This window comes from Ranitomeya imitator, chromosome 5 (assembly GCF_032444005.1).
Source record: "Ranitomeya imitator isolate aRanImi1 chromosome 5, aRanImi1.pri, whole genome shotgun sequence".
Taxonomy (NCBI): domain Eukaryota; kingdom Metazoa; phylum Chordata; class Amphibia; order Anura; family Dendrobatidae; genus Ranitomeya; species Ranitomeya imitator.
The window spans coordinates 670,185,676-670,204,545 of NC_091286.1; the positions used below are offsets into that span (position 1 = coordinate 670,185,676).

At 46.7% G+C, this 18,870-nt stretch overlaps 1 protein-coding gene and 1 long non-coding RNA gene across 2 annotated transcripts in view; one reads left to right on the forward strand and one right to left on the reverse strand.

The window, feature by feature from the left end:
- LOC138638743 (cytochrome P450 2C23-like) overlaps nt 1–18,870 on the reverse strand; it is a 761,024-nt gene that overhangs the window by 571,332 nt on the left and 170,822 nt on the right. The window lies entirely within an intron of this gene.
- The window catches only part of LOC138638746 (uncharacterized), a 36,950-nt gene continuing 36,035 nt past the window's right edge, over nt 17,956–18,870 (forward strand). Inside the window, exon 1 of the long non-coding RNA XR_011312543.1 lies at nt 17,956–18,048. This is a non-coding gene — a long non-coding RNA (uncharacterized lncRNA). The remainder of the gene's footprint in view (nt 18,049–18,870) is intronic.

The following is an 18,870-nucleotide window of genomic DNA, read 5'->3' on the forward strand; positions in this document are numbered from 1 at the left end:
GGCAGGAGGACATGCAGAGCGAGGACAGCAGCACAAATGGGGAAGGAGGCATATCACCACAACAGGCAAGAAGATGCAGTGCGGTGGCCACAGCCAGAAGGCGTGCATCTGTTCCTCCTAACACCAACATGAGGGGAATTCCAACTGTTAGATCTTCCCAAGTCTGGTTATTTTTTAAAGACTCTGAAAATAACCCAAAACAGGCAATTTGCAGCAGCAGCCATGCTCGCATCAACAGGGGTAGCAAAACTACCAGCCTGACCACCACCAGCATGATCAGGCTCATGGCAGCAAAGCACCCGACTTTGTGGGCAGAACCACAGGCTCCAAGAACATGGTCTGCAGGTGACACCAATGCTTCGTCCACTGTTTTGCATAGAAGCCAATCCCCAGTCCACCATGCTTGTGAAATGTCTCTAGCCCTGCACCTGTTGTTGCCCACAGTCAAGCAGCACCATCATCAAGCCGTCCAGGTCCTTGTCCCTAAACAGCCTTCAGTTGTCTATACCCCAGTAGTAACAGACTGCTGAAGCTAATCTGCATAGGTGACAAACCTCACAATGCAGATGAGTTGTGGACAGCACTGAAAGAGCAGTCAGACATTTGGAGGTTACCGCTAAACCTACAGCCAGGCATGGTTGCGTGTGACAATGGCTGGAACCTTGTGGCAGCTCTGAGGCAAGGTGATCTCACACATGTACCTTGCCTGCCCCCTCTGCTTAACCTCATTGTTCAATGTTTTCTGAAAAAGCTACCCAGACCCGCCGGATCTGCTAGTGAAAGTACGCTGTCTGTCTGCCCATTTTAGAAAGTCAGATACAGCTTCAGCCATCCTTGCCATGCTTCAGCAATGTTTGCAGCTTCTTGCTCACTGACTGGTGTGTGATGTCCCCACACATTGGAACTCTACACTGCATATGTTGGAAAGGATTTGGGAGCAGAAGAGGGCAGCTGTTGACTACCAACATCAACAAGGCCATCAATATTCAGTTCAGACTTCACACATAAGACCTCAGGAGTAGACACAAAAGTGACACCATTCTAAAAACTGCACCCCTCAATGTGCTCAAAACCACATTCAAGAAGTTTATTAACCCTTCAGGTGCTTCACAGCAGCAGAAGCAACATGGAAGGACAAAATGAACATTTAACTTTTTAGTCACAAAAATGATCTTTTAGCAACAATTTTTTTTATTTTCCCGAGGGTAAAGAGAGAAACTGGACCCCAAACATTATTGTACAATTTGTCCTGAGTACGCCGATACCCCATATGTGGGGGGGAACTACTGTTTGGGCGCACGATGGAAAACACACACACAAAGTCCAGACTTATGATATAAAAGAAGTCTCCTAACCTTTGGAAGATTCTAACTTGAATGTAATGCTTTGACTGAGACCCATTCTGACAAAAAAGTGATTCCTAACCTGTATTATTATCCTACTGCATCGAGGGTTCCAGCAATGGATAATTTTCAGAACATAATTGAAAGAGACGTTAGAAATTTACTTTCTAGGAAAACACTTTCTAATGACAATTAGAGATGAGTGACTTTTACTTATTTAGGATCGAGTCGGGTTTCGCGAAACCCGACTTTCAAAGGTCTTGTCGTGTGAAATCTGCCCATTATTGCGAAAAGTCGGGGGTCGGCCGAAAAACGAAACCCAATGCAAGTCAAAGGGGAAACAAAGTCGGCAGTGAGTGGAGGACAGGAAAAGACCTACAGTGCCTATTTTAATGCCAAAAACATCAATTCGTATTTCTTAAGCTTGTCAATCTTAATTTACTTTATAATAATAGTTAGGCATTGAAAACAGGGGCTTATTTGGCTAAAGTTGTGGGCGGGTAGGGCTGGCTCTAGATTTTTGTGGGCCCAGGAAAAGCGGAATATGTCATGGCGGTGGAGCAGGGAGAGGTAAGTATATCAACTTTACAAGTGCTGCGATACTGAGCAACCAGGGGGGGCACTAGTTGCCACTGGCACAGGGCCCCTCATAGTACGGCGGTGTGTTTGACGGCGGGTGGCGTTTCCCACTGCTAGAGACACTTTTGCGTACTATGAGGGGCCCTGTGCCAGTGCCAACGAGTATGCCACCCCACCTGATGAAGGAACCTGAACTTTCATCTGCACCTTCCTCTTTGTCCCTGTGTAAGGTGGTATAGTATGCAGGAAGGGGAACCTGACTTTCAGCAGGGTCAGATTCTGGCTGCGTAGAGTGCAAGGGGAATGTAGTGGTCTGGGTCAATGTACCAGCAGACTCATCTAGCAGTGGCTGGCCAATGGACAGGATGAGGAGGAAACACAGATATAGGCCCAAAAAAGAAAGTAGGCTAAATCCAGTTCAAAATTGGTAACTGGACTAAACAGGCGGCATTGCTTTGTTCAGTGGAGGACAACTGTAATAAGTGGCTCAGACTGACTTAGTAGGCCTAAAATAAAAAAGTAGGCTAAATGCAGTTCACAATTGGTAACAGGAGTACACATGCGGCTTTGCTTTGTTCAGTGGAGGACAACTGTAATAAGTGGCTCAGACAGACTTAGTAGGCCTAAAATAAAAAAGTAGGCTAAATGCAGTTCACAATTGGTAACAGGAGTACACAGGCGGCTGTTGTGAATTCTGTGATCAAGCTCCCTCCTGTGGTCACGAGTGGTACTGCGGCTTCTGAGTTTCCTTCCTCGGGTGATGAGGTTGAGTCGTTAGGTGCTGCTCTATTTAACTCCACCTAGTGCTTTGATCCTGGCCTCCAGTCTATGTTCTAGTATTGGTCTTGCTTCCTCCTGGATCGTTCCTGTGGCCTGTCTGCTCAGCATAAGCTAAGTTCTGCTTGTGTTACTTTTGTTGCTATATTTTCTGTCCAGCTTGCTTTTTTGGTTTTGCTTGCTTGCTGGAAGCTCTGAGACGCAGAGGGAGCACCTTTGTACCGTTAGTCGGTGCGGAGGGTCTTTTTGCCCCTCTGCGTGGTTGTTTGTAGGTTTTTGTGTTGACCGCAAAGCTATCTTTCCTATCCTCGGTCTATTCAGTAAGTCGGGCCTCACTTTGCTAAATCTATTTCATCTCTGTGTTTGTATTTTCATCTTAATTCACAGTCATTATATGTGGGGGGCTGCCTTTTCCTTTGGGGAATTTCTCTGAGGCAAGGTAGGCTTATTTTTCTTTCTTCAGGACTAGCTAGTTTCTCAGGCTGTGCCGAGTTGCATAGGGAGCGTTAGACGCAATCCACGGCTACCTCTAGTGTGGTTTGATAGGTTTAGGGATTGCGGTCAGCAGAGTTTCCACGTCTCAGAGCTCATCCTATGTTTTGTGGTTTTTGTCAGGTCACTTGTGTGCTCTGAACTTCAAGGTCCATTGTGGTTCTGAATTACCTATTCATAACAGTACTGGAGGCCCAAAGTACTATGCTTCTCAATAGAGGGAAAAAAGAAGTTCTGAGACCATTTTTTTTTCTTTGCACTGTGTTTTGCCTTTTTTTTCCCCTAGACATTTGGATGGTTCAGGACACAGGTGTGGTGATGGACATTAAAGGTCTGTCTTCATGTGTGGATCTTCTCACTGCAAGAGTACAAAATATTCAAGACTTTGTGGCTCAGAATTCTATGTTAGAACCAAGAATTCCTATTCCTGATTTGTTTTCTGGAGATAGAGCTAAATTTCTGAGTTTCAAAAATAATTGCAAACTGTTTCTGGCGTTGAAACCTCGCTCCTCTGGTGACCCAGTTCAACAAGTTAAGATCATTATTTCTTTATTACGTGGCGACCCTCAAGACTGGGCATTTTCCCTTGCGCCAGGAGATCCTGCATAATGTAATATTGATGCGTTTTTTCTGGCGCTCGGATTACTGTACGATGAACCTAATTCAGTGAATCAGGCAGAGAAAAATTTGCTGGCTCTGTGTCAGGGTCAGGATGAGATAGAGATTTATTGTCAGAAGTTTAGAAAGTGGTCTGTGCTCACTCAATGGAATGAATGTGCTTTGGCAGCAATCTTCAGAAAGGTTCTCTCTGAAGCCCTTAAGGATGTCATGGTGGGATTTCCTATGCCTGCTGGTCTGAATGAGTCTATGTCTTTGGCCATTCAGATCGGTCGACGCTTGCGTGAGCGTAAATCTGTGCACCATTTGGCGGTATTATCTGAGCATAAACCTGAGCCTATGCAGTGCGATAGGACTTTGACCAGAGCTGAAAGGCAAGAACACAGACGTCAGAATGGGCTGTGTTTCTACTGTGGTGATTCCACTCATGCTATCTCCGATTGTCCTAAGCTCACTAGGCGGTTCGCTAAGTCTGCCACCATTGGTACGGTACAGTCGAAATTTCTTTTGTCCGTTACTTTGATCTGCTCTTTGTCTTCCTATTCTGTCATGGCATTTGTGGATTCAGGCGCTGCCCTGAATTTGATGGACTTAGAGTTTGCTAGGCGCTGTGGGTTTGTCTTGGAGCCCTTGCAGTGTCTTATTCCACTGAGAGGAATTGATGCTATGCCTTTGGCCAAGAATAAGCCTCAGTATTGGACCCAGCTGACCATGTGCATGGCTCCTGCGCACCAGGAGGATATTCGCTTTCTGGTGTTGCAAAATCTGCATGATGTGGTCGTGTTGGGGTTGCCATGGCTACAAGTCCATAATCCAGTATTAGATTGGAAATCAATGTCTGTGTCCAGCTGGGGTTGTCAGGGGGTACATGGTGATGTTCCATTTCTGTCTATCTCATCATCCACCCCTTCTGAGGTCCCAGAGTTCTTGTCTGATTACCGGGATGTATTTGATGAGCCCAAGTCCAATGCCCTACCTCCGCATAGGGATTGTGATTGTGCTATCGAGTTGATTCCTGGTAGTAAGTTTCCTAAGGGTCGACTGTTTAATTTATCTGTACCTGAGCACGCCGCTATGCGGAGTTACGTAAAAGAATCCTTGGAGAAGGGTCATATTCGGCCGTCGTCATCGCCATTGGGAGCAGGGTTCTTTTTTGTGGCCAAGAAGGATGGTTCACTGAGACCTTGTATTGATTACCGCCTTCTAAATAAAATCACGGTCAAATTTCAGTACCCCTTGCCGCTGCTATCTGATTTGTTTGCTCGGATTAAGGGGGCTAGTTGGTTCACCAAGATAGATCTTCGTGGTGCATATAATCTTGTGCGTATTAAACGGGGCGATGAATGGAAAACTGCATTTAATACGCCCGAGGGCCATTTTGAGTACCTAGTTATGCCATTCGGACTTGCATCAGTATTTCAGTCCTTTATGCATGACATCTTCCGAGAGTACCTGGATAAATTCCTGATTGTATACTTGGATGATATATTGGTCTTCTCGGATGATTGGGAGTCTCATGTGAAGCAGGTCAGAATGGTGTTCCAGGTCCTGCGTGCTAATTCTTTGTTTGTGAAGGGATCAAAGTGTCTCTTTGGTGTTCAGAAGGTTTCATTTTTGGGGTTCATTTTTTCCCCTTCTACCATCGAGATGGACCCTGTTAAGGTCCAGGCCATTTATGATTGGACTCAGCCGACATCTCTGAAGAGTCTGCAAAAGTTCCTTGGCTTTGCTAATTTTTATCGTCGCTTCATCTGTAATTTTTCTAGTATTGCTAAACCATTGACCGATTTGACCAAGAAGGGTGCTGATGTGGTCAATTGGTCTTCTGCTGCTGTGGAAGCTTTTCAAGAGTTAAAGCGTTGTTTTTCTTCTGCCCCTGTGTTGTGTCAACCAGATGTTTCGCTTCCGTTCCAGGCTGAGGTTGATGCTTCTGAAATTGGAGCGGGGGCTGTATTGTCGCAAAGAGGTGCTGATTGCTCGGTGATGAAGCCATGCGCCTTCTTTTCCAGGATGTTTTCACCTGCTGAGCGAAATTGTGATGTTGGCAATCGAGAGTTGCTGGCCATGAAGTGGGCATTCGAGGAGTGGCGTCATTGGCTTGAAGGAGCTAAGCATCGCGTGGTGGTCTTGACTGATCACAAGAACTTGACTTATCTCGAGTCTGCCAAACAGTTGAATACTAGACAGGCTCGTTGGTCGCTGTTTTTCTCCCATTTTGACTTTGTGGATTCGTACCTTCCGGGCTCTAAAAATGTGAAGGTGGATGCCCTGTCTAGGAGTTTTGTGCCCGACTCTCCGGGTTTGCCTGAGCCGGCGGGTATTCTCAAAGAGGCAGTAATTGTGTCTGCCATCTCCCCTGATTTGCGGCGGGTGCTGCAAAAATTTCAGGCTAATAAACCTGATCGTTGCCCAGCAGAGAAACTGTTTGTACCTGATAGGTGGACGAATAAAGTTATCTCTGAGGTTCATTGTTCGGTGTTGGCTGGTCATCCTGGAATCTTTGGTACCAGAGATTTGGTGGCTAGATCCTTTTGGTGGCCGTCTCTGTCGCGGGATGTGCGTTCTTTTGTGCAGTCCTGTGGGATTTGTGCTCGGGTTAAGCCCTGCTGTTCTCGTGCCAGTGGGTTGCTTTTGCCCTTGCCGATCCCGAAGAGGCCTTGGACACATATCTCTATGGATTTTATTTCGGATCTCCCCGTCTCTCAAAAAATGTCGGTCATTTGGGTAGTTTGTGATCGCTTCTCTAAGATGATCCATTTGGTACCCTTGTAGAGGGGACGGGAAGAAAAACATTAGACTCGAACAAAGACGACCCAGGAAAACATACTCAGAAGGGAGGTAAGAACATTTCTAAAACAATCCACAGTGAGGAGATTGGAACAAAACAAAATCCTCTAAACTGCATGCTCGCAAACGCCAGAAGCCTGACAAACAAGATGGAAGAACTAGAAGCAGAAATATCTACAGGTAACTTTGACATAGTGGGAATAACCGAGACATGGTTAGATGAAAGCTATGACTGGGCAGTTAACTTACAGGGTTACAGTCTGTTTAGAAAGGATCGTAAAAATCGGAGAGGAGGAGGGGTTTGTCTCTATGTAAAGTCTTGTCTAAAGTCCACTTTAAGGGAGGATATTAGCGAAGGGAATGAGGATGTCGAGTCCATATGGGTTGAAATTCATGGAGGGAAAAATGGTAACAAAATTCTCATTGGGGTCTGTTACAAACCCCCAAATATAACAGAAAGCATGGAAAGTCTACTTCTAAAGCAGATAGATGAAGCTGCAACCCATAATGAGGTCCTGGTTATGGGGGACTTTAACTACCCGGATATTAACTGGGAAACAGAAACCTGTGAAACCCATAAAGGCAACAGGTTTCTGCTAATAAACAAGAAAAATTATCTTTCACAATTGGTGCAGAATCCAACCAGAGGAGCAGCACTTTTAGACCTAATACTATCTAATAGACCTGACAGAATAACTAATCTGCAGGTGGTTGGGCATTTAGGAAATAGCGACCACAATATTGTGCAGTTTCACCTGTCTTTCACTAGGGGGACTTGTCAGGGAGTCACAAAAACATTGAACTTTAGGAAGGCAAAGTTTGAACAGCTTAGAGATGCCCTTAATCTGGTAGACTGGGACAATATCCTCAGAAATGAGAATACAGATAATAAATGGGAAATGTTTAAGAACATCCTAAATAGGCAGTGTAAGCGGTTTATACCTTGTGGGAATAAAAGGACTAGAAATAGGAAAAACCCAATGTGGCTAAACAAAGAAGTAAGACAGGCAATTAACAGTAAAAAGAAAGCATTTGCACTACTAAAGCAGGATGGCACCATTGAAGCTCTAAAAAACTATAGGGAGAAAAATACTTTATCTAAAAAACTAATTAAAGCTGCCAAAAAGGAAACAGAGAAGCACATTGCTAAGGAGAGTAAAACTAATCCCAAACTGTTCTTCAACTATATCAATAGTAAAAGAATAAAAACTGAAAATGTAGGCCCCTTAAAAAATAGTGAGGAAAGAATGGTTGTAGATGACGAGGAAAAAGCTAACATATTAAACACCTTCTTCTCCACGGTATTCACGGTGGAAAATGAAATGCTAGGTGAAATCCCAAGAAACAATGAAAACCCTATATTAAGGGTCACCAATCTAACCCAAGAAGAGGTGCGAAACCGGCTAAATAAGATTAAAATAGATAAATCTCCGGGTCCGGATGGCATACACCCACGAGTACTAAGAGAACTAAGTAATGTAATAGATAAACCATTATTTCTTATTTTTAGTGACTCTATAGCGACAGGGTCTGTTCCGCAGGACTGGCGCATAGCAAATGTGGTGCCAATATTCAAAAAGGGCTCTAAAAGTGAACCTGGAAATTATAGGCCAGTAAGTCTAACCTCTATTGTTGGTAAAATATTTGAAGGGTTTCTGAGGGATGTTATTCTGGATTATCTCAATGAGAATAACTGTTTAACTCCATATCAGCATGGGTTTATGAGAAATCGCTCCTGTCAAACCAATCTAATCAGTTTTTATGAAGAGGTAAGCTATAGACTGGACCACGGTGAGTCATTGGACGTGGTATATCTCGATTTTTCCAAAGCGTTTGATACCGTGCCGCACAAGAGGTTGGTACACAAAATGAGAATGCTTGGTCTGGGGGAAAATGTGTGTAAATGGGTTAGTAACTGGCTTAGTGATAGAAAGCAGAGGGTGGTTATAAATGGTATAGTCTCTAACTGGGTCGCTGTGACCAGTGGGGCACCGCAGGGGTCAGTATTGGGACCTGTTCTCTTCAACATATTCATTAATGATCTGGTAGAAGGTTTACACAGTAAAATATCGATATTTGCAGATGATACAAAACTATGTAAAGCAGTTAATACAAGAGAAGATAGTATTCTGCTACAGATGGATCTGGATAAGTTGGAAACTTGGGCTGAAAGGTGGCAGATGAGGTTTAACAATGATAAATGTAAGGTTATACACATGGGAAGAGGGAATCAATATCACCATTACACACTGAACGGGAAACCACTGGGTAAATCTGACAGGGAGAAGGACTTGGGGATCCTAGTTAATGATAAACTTACCTGGAGCAGCCAGTGCCAGGCAGCAGCTGCCAAGGCAAACAGGATCATGGGGTGCATTAAAAGAGGTCTGGATACACATGATGAGAGCATTATACTGCCTCTGTACAAATCCCTAGTTAGACCGCACATGGAGTACTGTGTCCAGTTTTGGGCACCGGTGCTCAGGAAGGATATAATGGAACTAGAGAGAGTACAAAGGAGGGCAACAAAATTAATAAAGGGGATGGGAGAACTACAATACCCAGATAGATTAGCGAAATTAGGATTATTTAGTCTAGAAAAAAGACGACTGAGGGGCGATCTAATAACCATGTATAAGTATATAAGGGGACAATACAAATATCTCGCTGAGGATCTGTTTATACCAAGGAAGGTGACGGGCACAAGGGGGCATTCTTTGCGTCTGGAGGAGAGAAGGTTTTTCCACCAACATAGAAGAGGATTCTTTACTGTTAGGGCAGTGAGAATCTGGAATTGCTTGCCTGAGGAGGTGGTGATGGCGAACTCAGTCGAGGGGTTCAAGAGAGGCCTGGATGTCTTCCTGGAGCAGAACAATATTGTATCATACAATTATTAGGTTCTGTAGAAGGACGTAGATCTGGGTACTTATTATGATGGAATATAGGCTGAACTGGATGGACAAATGTCTTTTTTCGGCCTTACTAACTATGTTACTATGTTACTATGTTACCTTCCTTCTCTGATTTGTTGCAATTGTTCTTCCAGCATGTGGTTCGTTTACATGGCATTCCAGAGAAAATCGTTTCTGACAGAGGTTCCCAGTTTGTTTCGAGGTTTTGGCGAGCCTTTTGTGCTAGGATGGGCATTGATTTGTCTTTTTCCTCGGCTTTCCATCCTCAGACAAATGGCCAGACTGAACGAACCAATCAGACCTTGGAAACATATCTGAGATGTTTTGTTTCTGCTGATCAGGATGATTGGGTGTCCTTTTTGCCATTGGCTGAGTTCGCTCTTAATAATCGGGCTAGCTCGGCTACCTTGGTTTCACCGTTTTTCTGCAATTCTGGGTTCCATCCTCGTTTCTCTTCAGGGCAGGTTGAGTCTTCTGACTGTCCTGGTGTGGATACTATGGTGGACAGGTTGCAGCGGATTTGGACTCATGTAGTGGACAATTTGACCTTGTCCCAGGAGAAGGCTCAACGTTTCGCTAATCGCAGACGCTGTGTGGGTCCCCGACTTCGTGTTGGGGATTTGGTTTGGTTGTCATCTCGTTATATTCCTATGAAGGTTTCCTCTCCTAAGTTTAAGCCTCGTTTCATTGGTCCGTATAGGATTTCTGAGGTTCTTAATCCTGTGTCTTTTCGTTTGACCCTTCCAGATTCTTTTTCCATCCATAACGTATTCCATAGGTCATTGTTGCGGAGATACGTGGCGCCTGTGGTTCCATCTGTTGATCCTCCTGCCCTGGTTTTGGTGGAGTGGGAGTTGGAGTATATAGTGGAGAAGATTTTGGATTCTCGTGTTTCGAGACGGAAACTCCAGTATCTGGTTAAGTGGAAGGGTTATGGTCAGGAAGATAATTCCTGGGTCTTTGCCTCTGATGTCCATGCTGCCGATCTTGTTCATGCCTTTCATATGGCTCATCCTGGTCGGCCTGGGGGCTCTGGTGAGGGTTTGGTGACCCCTCCTCAAGGGGGGGGTACTGTTGTGAATTCTGTGATCAAGCTCCCTCCTGTGGTCACGAGTGGTACTGCGGCTTCTGAGTTTCCTTCCTCAGGTTATGAGGTTAAGTCGTTAGTTGCTGCTCTATTTAACTCCACCTAGTGCTTTGATCCTGGCCTCCAGTCTATGTTCTAGTATTGGTCTTGCTTCCTCCTGGATCGTTCCTGTGGCCTGTCTGCTCAGCATAAGCTAAGTTCTGCTTGTGTTACTTTTGTTGCTATATTTAATGTCCAGCTTGCTTTTTTGGTTTTGCTTGCTTGCTGGAAGCTCTGAGACGCAGAGGGAGCACCTTTGTACCGTTAGTCGGTGCGTAGGGTCTTTTTGCCCCTCTGCGTGGTTGTTTGTAGGTTTTTGTGTTGACCGCAAAGCTATCTTTCCTATCCTCGGTCTATTCAGTAAGTCGGGCCTCACTTTGCTAAATCTATTTCATTTCTGTGTTTGTATTTTCATCTTAACTCACAGTCATTATATGTGGGGGGCTGCCTTTTCCTTTGGGGAATTTCTCTGAGGCAAGGTAGGCTTATTTTTCTTTCTTCAGGACTAGCTAGTTTCTCAGGCTGTGCCGAGTTGCATAGGGAGCGTTAGGCGCAATCCACGGCTACCTCTAGTGTGGTTTGATAGGTTTAGGGATTGCGGTCAGCAGAGTTTCCACGTCTCAGAGCTCGTCCTATGTTTTGTGGTTTTTGTCAGGTCACTTGTGTGCTCTGAACTTCAAGGTCCATTGTGGTTCTGAATTACCTATTCATAACAGGCGGCATTGCTTTGTTCAGTGGAGGACAACTGTAATAAGTGGCTGACACAGTTAGTAGGCCAAAATAATAAAGTGGGCTAAATATCAGCCCAAAAAGTGTTCATAAACAAACTGGTGGCATAACTAGGTACAGGGGTACGCTCCTCTGCTGAATGGCAGACAGCGGTAGTTGGCGCAAAGTATTAACTGGTCTAGATGGAGGCCAGGGCCCCTGTACATTCTATCATTTCAACAAATTTGTATTGGCAGTGCCATTGAAAAATTTAACAGCACAGACTACACAGTGGTGGAGCAGGGAGAGGTAAGTTTTGCGAGTGGTAGAGCACTGTTCGAGCTGGGGGGAACACTCTCTCATGGGCGGCGGTACTGGCACAGGGCCCCTTATATTATGACGGTGTGTCTGACATTGGGTGTGCACCACCACCGTCAGAGACACTTCATTGTACTATGAGGGACTCTGTGCCAGTGCCATCGCCCAAGAGTGGGCACACCCACCTGTCCAGGCAAATAGCACTCGCACGGGTGCTTGCGCCAAGTGGTGACCACGGCCCTGTGGGGGGAGTCAGACCATTTAGGGAGGTAGAAAAATGGCCTATGGTGGACATTCAGCAGCTGCAAATGGAGATTTTGGAGCAGTCAGTAAGAGGAGGCCAAAAGCAAGACATTTTTCAGGCAAGCTACGTGTCAGCAGGGGAAGGTGGGGCAAAATAATTAGAAATCCATGATTGGTTCATTTTAATGAAGGTTAGATCATCAACATTTTGGGTAGCCAGACATGTCCTTTTTTCGGTCAATATTGAACCAGCAGCACTGAAGACTCTCTCTGATAGCACACTAGAAGCAGGGCAAGCGAATTCCTGTAATGCATATTCTGCAAATTCAGGCCAGGTGTCTATTCTAGATGCCCAGTAATCAAAGGGGAATGACCTGTGAGGGAGAACATCGATAAGGGAGGAAAAATAGTTCGTAACCATACTGGACAAATGCTGTCTCCTGTCACTTTGAATCGATGCAGCAGTACCTGTCGTGTCTGCGGCTATTGAGAAATCATTCCACAACCTGGTCATAAAACCCCTCTGTCCAACGCCACTTCTGATTAGTGCACCTCTAACACCTCTGCCATGTTGCCCCCTACAGCTCATGTGAGAACCATCACCGCAGCTGTGTGATGGGAATGCCAGAACCAAACGGTCTACAAGAGTTGCTTGTTTGGTAGCCAATATTTGCTCAAGGTTCTCATGTGGCATGATATTTTGTAATTTCCCCTTATATCGTGGATCCAGGAGGCAGGCCAATCGTCATCGGTCATCATTTTTATAATACAGGGGTCCCTTTTTATGATATGCAAGGCATATTCAGCCATGTGGGCCAATGTTCCAGGTGTCAATTCACTGCTTGTGTTGGGTTGAAGAGCACTTTCTTGCAAATCAACATCACTTGTCTCCCGCAAAAACCCTGCACCTGACCTTGCAACGCCACCAGTTTCTATTGCCCCCTGAGAAGCATCCTCCTCCCATAAATATTCATCCCCATCCTCCTCCTCTTCCTTTTCGTCTGCCACCTCATCCAGGAGAGTTCCTTGACCAGACAATGGCTGACTGTCATCAAGGCTTCCCTCCTCCTCGGCCGCAGACACCTGCTCCTTAATGTGAGTCAAACTTTGCATCAGCAGACGCATTAATGGGATGCTCATGCTTATGATGGTGTCATCTGCACTTACCAGCCGTGTGCATTCCTCAAAACACTGAAGGACTTGACAGAGGTCTTGGAGCTTCGACCACTGCATACCAGACAGCTCCATGTCTGCCATCCAACTTCCTGCCCGTGTATGTGTATCCTGCCACAAATACATTACAGCATGCCTCTGTTTGCACAGCCTCTGAAGCATGTGCAGTGTGGTGTTCCACCTTGTTGCAACGTTGATAATTAGGCGGTGGTGGGGAAGCTTCAGCGATCGCTGATGGTTCAGCATATGGCTGGAGTGTACGGGCGACCGGCGGATGTGCGAGCAAAGTCTTCTCACCTTCAGGAGCAGGGATGGTAACCCCAGATAATTTTTCAGGAAGCACTGCACCACCAGGTTCAAGGTGTGAGCCAGGCAAGGAATGTGTTTCAGTTCTGAAAGGGCTATGGCAGCCATAAAATTCCTTCCGTTATCACTGACTACCTTGCCTGCCTCAAGATGTACACTGCCCAGCCATGACTGAGTTTTTTGCTGCAAGTACTCGGCCAGTACTTCCGTGGTGTGTCTGTTGTCGCCCAAACACTTCATTTCCAACACAGACTGCTGACGCTTACCACTAGCTGTTCCATAATGTGACACCTCGTGTGCAACACTGGCAGCTGCGGATGGAGTGATCGGGCAACTGCACTCTGTGGATGAGCTTTCGCTTCTGGAGAAGGAGGAGGAGGAGGGTGGGGCAACTGTTTCCTAGACCGTGGGCTAAGCAGAACTGTCCCACTATGGCTGTCCCCTGTGGACCCTGCATCCACCACATTAACCCAGTGCGCCGTGATGGACACGTAACGTCCCTGGCCATGCCTACTGGTCCATGCATCAGTTGTGAGGTGCACCTTTTTACTGACTGATTGCCTGAGTGCATGGACAATGCGGTCTTTGACATGCTGGTGGAGGGCTGGGATGGCTTTTCTCGCAAAGAAGTGTCGACTGGGTAGGTCATAGTGTGGTACTGCATAGGCCATCAGGACTTTGAAAGCTTCACTTTCAACCAACCGGTAGGGCATCATCTCTAACGAGATTAGTCTAGCAATGTGGGCGTTCAAACCCTGTGTACGCAGATGAGAGGATGAGTACTTCCTTTTCCTAACGAGAGTCTCTTGTAGGGTGAGTTGGACTGGAGAGCTGCATATGGTGGAACTAGCGGGGGTGGTGGTGGACATGGCACTTTGAGAGAGGGTTGGTGATGGTATTCTTGATGTTGGCCTACCTACAGTGTTAACTACCAAGAACCTTGTGATTCCTTGACTGCTTTGGCCTTGGGACGATACCTCCATATTTGCTGTTGGTGGTGTCCTAACCGGTGGGCTTACAGTGAGGGAAGCAATGTAGCGATGCTGACTACCTTCATTCTGAGTGGGTGCACCAACGGTACGGGACGTTAGGTAGTTAGTCCAGGCTTGCAAGTGCATGCTGGTTACATGTCTACGCATGCAAGTTGTAGTTACATTTTGGACATTCTTCCCTCTGCTAAAGGTCTTTGAGCATTTCTTACAGATAACTTTGCACTGATCATTTGGATCTTGGTTAAACAATTCCCACACTGCACTCTTCCTACTATCGAATACCTTTTCAGGCATTGCACGCTGTGCTACTTTCACCGGATGGCCACGCTGTCCTAAAAATGTTTTTGGTTTTGTGAAACGTTTTTGGCCAGATACAGGCCTGCCAGATGAAAGCTGTTGCGATGTAGATGCCTGCTGCAGATCATCCTGCTCCGCTTCAGAGCTACTGCCAGGGGCACCCTGTTTCCCCAATGGCTGCCAATTTGGGTCAACAACTGGGTCATCTTTCACCTCCTGTTCAATGTCATGTGCACCTCCCTCTGTGTCACCGTGTAAGGTGCTATAGCATTCGGGACGGGGCACAATAGTCTCATCAGAGTCAAATTCTGGCTCAGTACACTGTGAGGGCAATGTAGTGATCTGAGTCAATTGAACAGCATAATAATCTAGCTGTGGCTGTGCATCTGTGCATTCCATGACCAATTCATCTTGCAATGGGCTGTTAACTATTTCCCTTTCTAGCCCTGGCACGATATGTGTAAAGAGCTCCATGGAGTAAACTGTAGTGTCGCCTGCCGCATCCTTCACTTTTGCTTTGGGTGAAGGACACAAGGAAGCGACTTGGTCCTGACCGGGAGCATCCACTGACGACTCGCTGCTTTTATATTTTGAACTTTCAGAAGAGGAGGCGAAAGAACTAGAGGCTGAGTCAGCAAGGAAAGCCAAAATTTTTCCTGCTGCTCTGACTTTAAAAGCTGTTTTCCTACTCCCAGATAAGGGAGCCTTCGAGGCCTTGTGTAGCCAGATGATGACGCTGGCTCAACATCTCCAGCCTTAGGTGCTATTTCGCTTTTCCCACTACCACCAGATGCTCCACCACCACCACCATCATTACCAGCTGGCAACGACCGCCCACAGCCTCTTCCACCAGACTTCCTCATTTTTTGTTAAAATCTAACCAAAATCACAAACGTTATATGTTACTGTAAAACAAGGTAGAAGGTGTATATAAACTTGTTGGTAATTTAAACCTCACTCTTTTTTTTGGGGGGAGACTGTGGCAAAAACAGGCCCTGTGTATTACACTACACAATGTAAGTGGCACAACGTGGCTGGCAGATATACGACCAACAGAACTGACATATAGAAACTTGCTGTCAATTTAAATCTCAATTTTTTGGGGGGGAGTCTGCAGCAAAAAACAGGCCTTGTGTATTACACTACACAATGTAAGTGGCACAACGTGGTGTTGGACAGTGGAAATCGCTGCAGCACAAGCAGTTTCAGGGTTAATCTTCCCTCCCTAACTATATCCCTTCTTCTGATGAAGCTGCAGCAACCTCTCCCTATGCTAAGATCGGCAGAAGTAAGATGGCGGTCAGCGTGCATGCCCCTTTATAACCCCTGTGACACCGCAGAAAGCAAGCCAATCACTGTCATGCCCTTTTCTAAGATGGTGGGAACCGAGACCTATGTCATCACGCTGCCCACACTCTGCGTCCTCCTTCATTGGATGAGAAATGGCACTGAAAGCGTCATACGAAACGTGACTTTGGCGCAAAGATCGCCGACCTTATGGCCGATCCCACACTAGGATCGGGTCGGATTTCACGAAACCCGACTTTGTCAAAAGTTGGCGATTTTTGAAATTGTCCGATCTGTTTTGCTCAACCCTAATGGTGAGTATGAACTCTATGTTTAATGTACTGTATGTCGGTATGTATGTATTGTATGTAATGTATGAATGTATTGTATGTAGTATGTATGTTGCATGTATGTAGTATGTATGTTGCATGTATGTAGTATGTATGCAGTTTGTATGTAGTGTTTTTTTCTTTTTTTACATTCAACACATTATCCGGATGATGGGACAACTACTCTCCCATGATTGGTTAATGTGTCAATCACTGTCACTGTTGCAGGCATCGTCCGACGGGACTTATAGTCCCATCTGACGATGCCTGCACAAACCCCCGGCAGCCCGCAGAGAGCCCCGGCAAGCCTGCACAGAGCCCCCGGAAGCCGCACAGAGCCCCGGCAAGCCCGCACAAAGCCCCCGCAAACCGCACAGAGCCCCGGCAAGCCCGCACAGAGCCCCCGCAAGCCGCGCAGAGCCCCAGCAAACCCGCACAGAGCCCCCGCAAGCCACACAGAGCCCCGGCAAGCCCACACAGAGCCCCTGCAAGCCGCACAGAGCCCCAGCAAACCTGCACAGAGCCCCGGCAAGCCCGCACAGAGCCCCCGCAAGCCCGCATAGAGACCCTGCAAGCCGCACAGAGCCCCGGCAAGCCGCAACAGAGCCCCTGCAAGGCGCACAGAGCCCCGGAAAGCCCGCACAGAGCCCCTGCAAGCCACACAGAGCCCCCGCAAGCCCGCATAGAGACCCTGCAAGCCGCACAGAGCCCCGGCAAGCCCCAACAGAGCCCCCGCAAGGCGCACAGAGCCCCGGAAAGCCCGCACAGAGCCCCCGCAAGGCGCACAGAGCCCCGGAAAGCCCGCACAGAGCCCCTGCAAGCCACACAGAGCCCCGGAAAGCCCGCACAGAGCCCCGGCAAGCCCGCACAGAGCCCCGGCAAGCCCACACAGAGCCCCCGCAAGCCGCACAGAGCCCCAGCAAGCCCGAACAGAGCCCCGGCAAGCCCACACAGAGCCCACGCAAGCCGCACGGAGCCCCCGCAAGCCGCACAGAGCCCTGGCAAGCCCGCTCAGAGCCCCGGCAAGCCCACACAGAGCCCCCACAAGCCACACAGAGTCCCACAAGCCCGCACAGAGCCACGGCAAGCCCGCACAGAGCCCTTTGCATGCCGCCCAGAGCCCCCGCAAGCCGCACAGAGCCCCGGCAAGCCCGCACAAAGCCCCGACAAGCCCGCACAGAGCCCCGACAAGCCCGCACAGAGCCCCCGCAAGCCGCACAGAGCCCCAGCAAGCCCACACAGAGCCCCGGCAAGCCCACACAGAGCCCCCGCAGGCCGCACAGAGCCCCGAGATGCCCGTACAGATCCCTGGCAGGCCTGCACAGACCCCGCCCACACACACAGACACGCACAGTGTCCGCCCACGCACCGCCCACACTCTTCCCCTTCCTCCGGAACAGGATGTATAAGGACAGAAAGGGCTTATTTACATTCCGATATTTGTGTCCCATTGACTTGCATTGGTATCGGGTATCGGTATCGGCGATATCCAATATTTTTTGGATATCGGCCGATTCAATCCGATACCGATACTTCTTGATATCGGAAGGTATCGCTCAACACTAATGAAGACATTTTATGAACTGAATTAACTTCATAAGATCTGAGTGTCAGTAATAAGCAGTCACACTCTTCGGTGATCTTGTTTTCTATGTCCTTTCTCCAAATGCCGTAGTCTCGTAACGTGGACAGCGTGAATCTTCTCATCAGTCTCCAGTTCTCTCCATTGGAGAGGAGGATACCTGCATGGAATAAGCACAGGTAACTGCTATTATAATAATGGCAAAATATTGAAGCTAAGGGATAAACCCAAGACTGTTCTTCAGGTTCTCCAGCCTTGAGGAGTTTTGTATGGTACAGTATGTGGCTCAGGAGCTCTATGCATATGCATTTTTGACAGTCCTATGAAGACAACCTTATCTATTCTTCCCAATTAGAAGTTCTCTGTACATCACTCATCTTATTGGGTGCTGTACAAGAGATATCTGGCTGGTCTCACTTTCGCTGCTACCATCCTTTTTTTGTTGTGAAAAATTAAGAACAACCTGGTGTGACCGGTTGATCATCCTGTAGCCACATTTTGAAATATGTGATAGTATTCTACTAATTAATATTTATTCAAATTGCAACAACAAAAAAAAAAAGTCATGGATCTATGGAAATCACAGGATCAATAGCCATGATAATTACGGTACATGCAAATTGAAAAATCTATAAAATTAATTGAGATGTTTGGAAACATTATGAGCACCGTACACAGAAAAACGCATACTTACATCTTTGGCTTCATTCAATGTGGTTGTTAATGGTTGTATAATGAATGTTCTGGGTACAGAATTCATCTTGTTTATATTTGGGATTGTTTTGTATTGGCTTCATTTTGGCAAGGTGCCTTTCATCATATTTCAAAAATTGTTGGCTTTTCCTTTACTAAGCAAAGAAAACTTCCTGATTAAGTGTAGATACATAATCTTTCTGGTTTTACTGATTGCTAAAATGCTAATAACCTCGAAATGGAAGTTATGTTGCCTATACCTACGGCAGTAGCAGAAGTTATTAGCAAAAACCAATTGTATTATTCTT